This window comes from Protopterus annectens, chromosome 2.part0 (assembly GCF_019279795.1).
Source record: "Protopterus annectens isolate FY-2018-M chromosome 2.part0, PAN1.0, whole genome shotgun sequence".
Lineage (NCBI taxonomy): Eukaryota > Metazoa > Chordata > Ceratodontiformes > Protopteridae > Protopterus > Protopterus annectens.
The window spans coordinates 1830933384-1830940424 of NC_056728.1; the positions used below are offsets into that span (position 1 = coordinate 1830933384).

Genomic DNA, 7041 nt, shown 5'->3' on the forward strand with positions numbered 1-7041 from the left:
TCCGGCACAACAACATGGAATATGCCAGAGCCATGTGTATAGTTCAGAAGGTGGTCTGAGTGTATGGGTATGTGGCTAATCATGGCAGACAGGCAGCTGACAGTATGTTTGCCCTTGTATAGCTTGGTGTGTAACATAGTGCTAGAGTTTGCATTCACAAGTGAGTACTGTTGGGCATGTTTCTGGCCACGTGTTCTGAGGGGTGGCACAATTTGGCAAATTATGTCATACTGTTTGTGTATTATGTTGTCTGTCTATTCCAGCTTGGGAGGTCTCTTGCTTGGCCAGATACTTAGAAGCCTCTGTGAATGTGTGATTTCTGGTGGTATGTGTGGGTGTCCTTACTGTGTTCTGGTAAGGGTATGTGTTGGTTGTAGTGATGAGATGCATGTGTTAACCTACACCTCATGACTGTCCAGTCCAGTCATGGCTGTAGACTGGACTGCCTTCCAGCTTACCCCTGTAGCTGCATCCCAGACAATGTGTGGGGTGTGGTGTTAGGTGGGTTTGGCAGTGTACATGGCATAGAGATTACATTCTCCCAGGATGGTGACATACACAAAGCTGACATTAGCAAAATCCAATAGCTGACTAGTGGACATGCCCTGTATGAGCATTCAGTACTACAAGTACCAAGTACTGTATTTAGTTTACTTATTGCTTATGAAGATGTTTTAGACAGTGATGCTCACACGTAAATATTTGTGTTGTGGACATGACAATACTGGCTATTACAGAAACATAGTAGCTACCTTTAGCAGCAATCCTCATCTGAGGAACACATCACATCCTGATAGTTGATTCCAGATGATGCAAGTGTCAACAGGTCTGTATCCTTTTCTGGGTATATACTCACATATCCACCAGAACCATGAGCTCTGTTGGGCACAGACACCCACTCCCCAAACAGAGTCAAGTATCAATAGACTCTGCTGCCACTATCAACATGATCAGGATATAATCAGATAGTGTAAGCCATCACCTATGAAGCAGCTATTGCACATGGGCAGCAGTCTCCTACATCTTACACTCCTAGGTGTGCACATAGCCATTTAGCCCAGTCCTGTAACAAAGGTCACTACACATTTGCATAACATGTACGCATGCACAGCTGTTATTGCTTGCAAACGATACAAGAGAGGTGGATATTACATGTCTTATGTGCATGGATAGTTACCTAGCTCTTCCAATTTTCTTTGCTATCATGCTGCTAAACTGTCAGATGACCACAATTCATATGTATCCTGTTATTGAGTATTGTAATTGCCAATAGGCATAACTAGTGTTTGCATAACATAACAGAAATGTTATGTAAAATGGAATACAGATCTGCCTAGAATACTGTACATTACACAGTTATTGGCACAATATCCCACAATGCAAATACTATTTGCACAGTAAGCCCACCTTTGTCATGCTCATCTCACTAATACACCCATACATATGTCTACTGTTACAATATATCAACATATACTACCCCCTGTTATAGCACATACTTGTTGGACCAACCCTGATAGTGACAGTGGCTGGAAAAGAACTGGTGAATTCCAAGCCCATATATATCATCCTTTGTGGTGTATGAGGAGTTTGCCTTGTGACCTACAGCTGTACACACATAGAATACTACAAGCTTTACTACTGCTCAACAATACATCACTACAAGATAGCTATTTCCACTATATGCATTGATTACACTGTAATTATTACAGAACAGGTACTACATACACAGACATACTATATGTTATACTTACCTTCTTGGTAACTGGAGGTGTTATTGACTGGTATTTTAATCTTTTTTGGTTTGTGTTTCAATCTTCTGTTGGTTATTTTGTACTGTTCTGAAGGTATATACAGATGGTTTGAATGTGTAACAAGGCATCCTTTTATAGTTAGAGATCAGTAACATATGCTATCCTGATCACCAATTGGTGTTCCAAATTAGTTAATTACATGCACATCGGCTGTGCAGCTACTCCATTAGCCAATACCATGGCAACAGTGGAGTATAACTGAGTACTCCACTTCGGCATTGTCACTTTGCCTTACTTGTGAGGAAGACAGACTGGAAGTGTTGCCTGAAATCTATTGCAACAGCTGTATGCAGACAGACACAAATATATTGTGTGTAATGCCTAGAAGATTTGGTCTAAATATGAGTAGTGCTGTTATATTTCTGAACATTGCTACTTGTGCAGGGTTTGTCTGTACCAAATACTTCTGCATATGTTTCAGTCTGGCCAGGATGTTTGACCAGCTCAAGGCTGTATGGCCATGCATATAATGCTAGGGTGTTTACAGTGTGCTCACCAGACATCTTTAGTTTGGTGTAAATGTGTATCATATTGTGCTGATAATCAGTAATTGGTAACACTTCCTGGTGTGATTACTTTTCAACCCACTGAAACAGGATTAGTTCAAACAAACCCTGTAACATCAGCAGCTGTTTCATTGTATAACAGCAATTATACAACGACCCCCCATTAATATTCAAAAACGTGCATGCTGATTGGCAGCGTGCATGTTGTAAATCTGAGTTATAGTAATGGGAAAAGGTCCGGTCGCCCGGACTTTTTCCATTATTATAACTCTTTTTTTACAGCAACGGGGAATGCAAGATCTCTGTTGCTTCACACTGTCTCGCCATGTTAAATGAGTTTAACACAGCGAGACAACATTAAAAAAAGCAATGGAGATTCTCCGTTGCTTTTTTTAAAGCTGTCTCGCTATGTTAAACTCCTTTAACATAGTGAGGTTGTAAAAGCAACAGAGATCTTGCTTTCTCTGTTGCTTTTTCAAACTGTCTCGATCATGGCGGCCTTAGGCATAGCGAACTGAAACCGCCTGGGCGCCAGTACAGGCCAGCCTTGTAAAGAGCGCATTGTGCATTTATTTACTTTTTTTTTAAGTTTGCGCTCTTCTTGGCACTGAAACTGGAGGGTGGGGGAGGCGAGGCTAGCACCCTCCCACTTACAGCTGTAGGTTAGCCAGGAGGCTAAAAAAAAAAAAAAAAAACGTTTAGTTTACAGTGTAAGAATCTTCTCTTTTAAAGTGAAACTTGCGTGCGTGCGTCACATGCAAACGTCATACAAAAGCAATCTGCAGTCCCGCGAGGAATTTAAGCCAGGCTGCAGTTCAAAAGAAGAGTTGTTGTCTGTGTCTCCACGTGTGGCCATTTGGGTTATAAAGACGGTAAGTGTATGTGCGTTTATATGTAATTTAAACTGTTTATTTCTGTATGAGAATGTGTGTGGGTATGTACGTATGTGTATGGAATTTAAATTTGTTGTTCTGTTTGTATGAGATATAAAGTGTGTGTGTTACTGTGTGAGAGTAGGTGTGTGTGTATGGAATTTAAACTAGCTGTTCGTTCCTTTGAGAGTCTTTTTTGCTGTGCAAGAGAGTAGGTGTGTGTGTGTGTTGCTTTGTGAGAGAGTCGCTGTATGTGTGTGTGTGCTGCTGGGGCAGAACAGAGAAGGTAGGTGTGTGCATAATTTAATCTAGTAGTATGTATGAGAGCAGAATTGGAGTGTGTGGAATTCAAAGTAGTCATTAGTTACTGTATGAAAGAGGTGTGTGTGTGTGTGTGTGTGTGTGTGTGTGTGTGTGTGTGTGTGTGTGTGTGTGTTGAACTGGCTTCTAATCCAGTCCAGGACCGGTTAATTTTTTCATCTGTAGCTTGCTTTGTTCTGTGGCATGAATGTTAGTTCAGAACTTCAGTAAAGGGAAAATGACAGAAAGTTTGATGACTGGAATAAAACGTACAGCCTAAAAAAATGATCAGCAGCTCCAAAAGAGTAGATCGGAAGGTTTTCTTAGTGGGATAGCAAAAGCTGATAATTTTTCAGTAGACTGTTACAATACAGAAAGGCAGTGGAGGACTCAAGTTTAATCCTGTAGATGGTGCTGTAAGATTCGCTGGGTACACTAGGAGTGTCTTCATGAGGGAAGTGTTTTCAAACTGTGAGTACTTGTCTATGTAGTATTTCAACTGTAGAGCTTTCTTCACGTATTTTTTGGGTTTACATCAGGTGAAAGTCAAACAAATGTTTTTGGGAATATAAAACTAGCAAAGAGGTTAAAGTAGCTGTTGGTAAGAATTATAAGTAGTGTGTAGAGTAGATGTTTTTCTCTGTAGTTTCGTTTTTTAGGCTGTTCAGTATTCACTGTGTAACTGCTGTAACCACTTGCAAGCTTCTCAGTATACCATTCAACTGTCCCTGATTTTTACTCTAATTTTAGCTGTTTTCCTCTTAATCCTTTTCAAAAATGGTGAGTTTTACAGACCATATGCTACACTTAAAATTGCAGATTTCATTTACTTGATAAATTAATTCACATGTGAATTTGATCTGAAGATGCCTCAGATTAATTGTACTATATATTAAAGATGCAGCATGCCCCTGACTATTTCTGAAATTGTTCCTGGTAATTTTGTTAAGTTCTCCGTATGATGCAGACGTAAGTTTACAGTTAAGTCTCCTGTGCTACTGTAACAGTAGTGCATTTAGTTGTAAAGCAGAAGCTGATTGTAAAATGGATGCTTAGAATTTCAATACTAAACTTTAACTCTATTGCTTTTGTTAAATACTTGAAACTTTAGACTGTCATAGTAGAGCTTAGTTTTTTAGCACTGTAAGCAGCCAGTCAGTCAGTTGTATTTATATCATATAAACAGTTTTTCTATGAAGCTGCTTCTTTACTAAAATGAATCATTTTCTATAGTGTTTATAATTACTGTACTAAATAATTCTTTAGTACATCTCCAATTAATATAGTTTATGCCACTAATCTCTTAACCATCATGTAGGACTGCTTTTGGTATTGCAATGTGGAGTTTAAATATGTAGTGTTTATAATGTGATTTGTGACACTTAGCAGAGGTGTATCCGTGTCATTCATGGCTTGGTCTGAAGCAACAGTATGTGTATGTAATAGCGTAGTTGGTGTGACATGCTTCTTTACTAAAATGAATCATTTTCTATAGTGTTTATACTTACTGTACTAAATAATTCTTTAGTACATCTCCAATAATATAGTTTATGCCACTAATCTCTTAACCATCATGTAGGACTGCTTTTGGTATTGCAGTGTGGAGTTTTAAATATGTAGTGTTTTTAATGTGATTTGTGACACTTAGCAGAGGTGTATCCTTGTCATTCATGGCTTGGTCTGAAGCAACAGTATGTGTATGTAATAGCGTAGTTGGTGTGACATGAGCTGCAGAAGGCCGTGTTAAAAGTAATCTGATATAGTAAGTTGTAGTAATATATGTGTGTCTGTATGTATCCTGGAGACTGTTTGTTTTATGTTGATCAGCTTCAGTTGAGTTGAGACTGTAGTCTTTTTATATTTCTGTTGCCAGTTTATTTTTGTTTGAGAACGAGTAAGTCACTTAATTCTTAGTTGCTCATAAACATGTCCATCAATGGGGCACATTCTTTTTTATCAACGCTGTCATCTGATAAAGAACCATTATATATGGTAGGCATGAGAAACCACTCCTGAAAAGTGGTCAGATACGGGCAAATGAATGTCTTATTTTTATGAAGGAAGAGTCCTCCATAAATACATATTGTCCTCTAAGAGTTTACTGTTGTGCCAGGAAAGGGGGAAGCTTGTCTGTTTCTCATAATTTGTGGTTTTCTGGCAAATCAGGGAGTACTGAAGTCACTAAATAGCAATGCAAGCAAAACTATCCCTGTTTTTTTGGCCATTGTATCCACCATTATTTTAGGCTCTGTCAAGACTTTTTGCACTAAGAGGTTGAGAGGTATACATACCTCTCAACTGTCCAGATTTTTGCCTTATATTTTTGGCCTAATCCTCATTAAAGTTATGGTTTTCTGGCAAATCACTGAGGATTGAAATAAGTAAATGCCAAACATTTGAGTTTCAGCCCTCATTCCTTCAGAGAATGAATGCCAAGACAAATGCTGTTATTCTAGCAACTTTCTATGTCTAAGAACAATATTTATAATCTGTCCCTGTTTGGGTGGCCTTTGACCCCCCCCCCCGATATTTTAGGCTTCGTTCAGATTTCTTGTGCTAAGAGGTTGAGCGGTATGGAGGCATGGTATGTAATGTCCTAGTTGCTGATTTATTTGTTGCATTTTAAGAAGGTATAGGGGTTTTGCATTCCTTAGTGTGCCATCCTTTGTCTAAGATGCCTAGTTACTATGAACTTGTATGTTTCTACCATTTTTTCTTTAATGCAATGAGGGCAATTAATTCTTCAAGGGCAACAAGCACTAAATTTGTAGATGGAACAGTGAAATGTAACGTTCTTTGTCAGTAATAGCATCTTCATTAGTTACAAATCTCTCTAATGTAGAATTATTCAGATGATGTTTACTTCTACAGAGATTGTGCTTATTGACTGATACTGTTTGAGGGGCCTTTTATGGTTAAAATGTTCTGAAATGGGCAGGTTTGTCATTATTGGGTCATACATTTTGTTTCATTACTTACTGGAAACATGTTCAAAACTACACATTTAACGCACTGTAAGAAGTGTAAATGTTTTCAGTGTGCAACTAGCTGTTTTTTGTTTATCAAATGGCACACTGTGTTGTAAAATCTGAAAGTAGTGTTAATAGCATAATTGCCTTTGGTGCAGAAGCCTGTGGATTCCAGTCCCACACCATGTAGATGGAGTGCTGATATGCAGTGCCCATATTATTGTTGATTATTTGATGCATTATAAGGGGGGATAGGGGTTCTACACTCCTGGGTATGGCCTTTTGTATGAGATACCTAGTGATTGTGAACTTGTTAGTCCTTCCTATTGCAATATTACCAACTTAACAAATTTTTATTGTAATACAGGCAATTAATTTTTCAAGGGCAGCAGGCACTGAATTTGTAGATAACATTGATATGTAAAGTTGTTTGCCAGTAGCAACCTCTTCATTAGTTACATATTTCTTTAATGTGGAATTCAGAGGATATTACTTCTGCAGAGATTGTGCGTGTGCAGTAATATTGGTGGATTGTAATGACAGACGTCTTGAGTGGCCTTTTATTGATGAAATTTTTTGAAAT

The 7041-nt window shown here is 38.4% G+C and overlaps 1 protein-coding gene across 1 annotated transcript in view; it reads left to right on the plus strand.

The window, feature by feature from the left end:
* Nucleotides 1-3991: 3991 nt before the first annotated feature.
* The window catches only part of POLQ (DNA polymerase theta), a 311219-nt gene continuing 308169 nt past the window's right edge, over nt 3992-7041 (plus strand). Inside the window, exon 1 of the mRNA XM_044061860.1 lies at nt 3992-4090. The gene's annotated coding sequence lies outside the window, so the exon portion shown is untranslated. The remainder of the gene's footprint in view (nt 4091-7041) is intronic.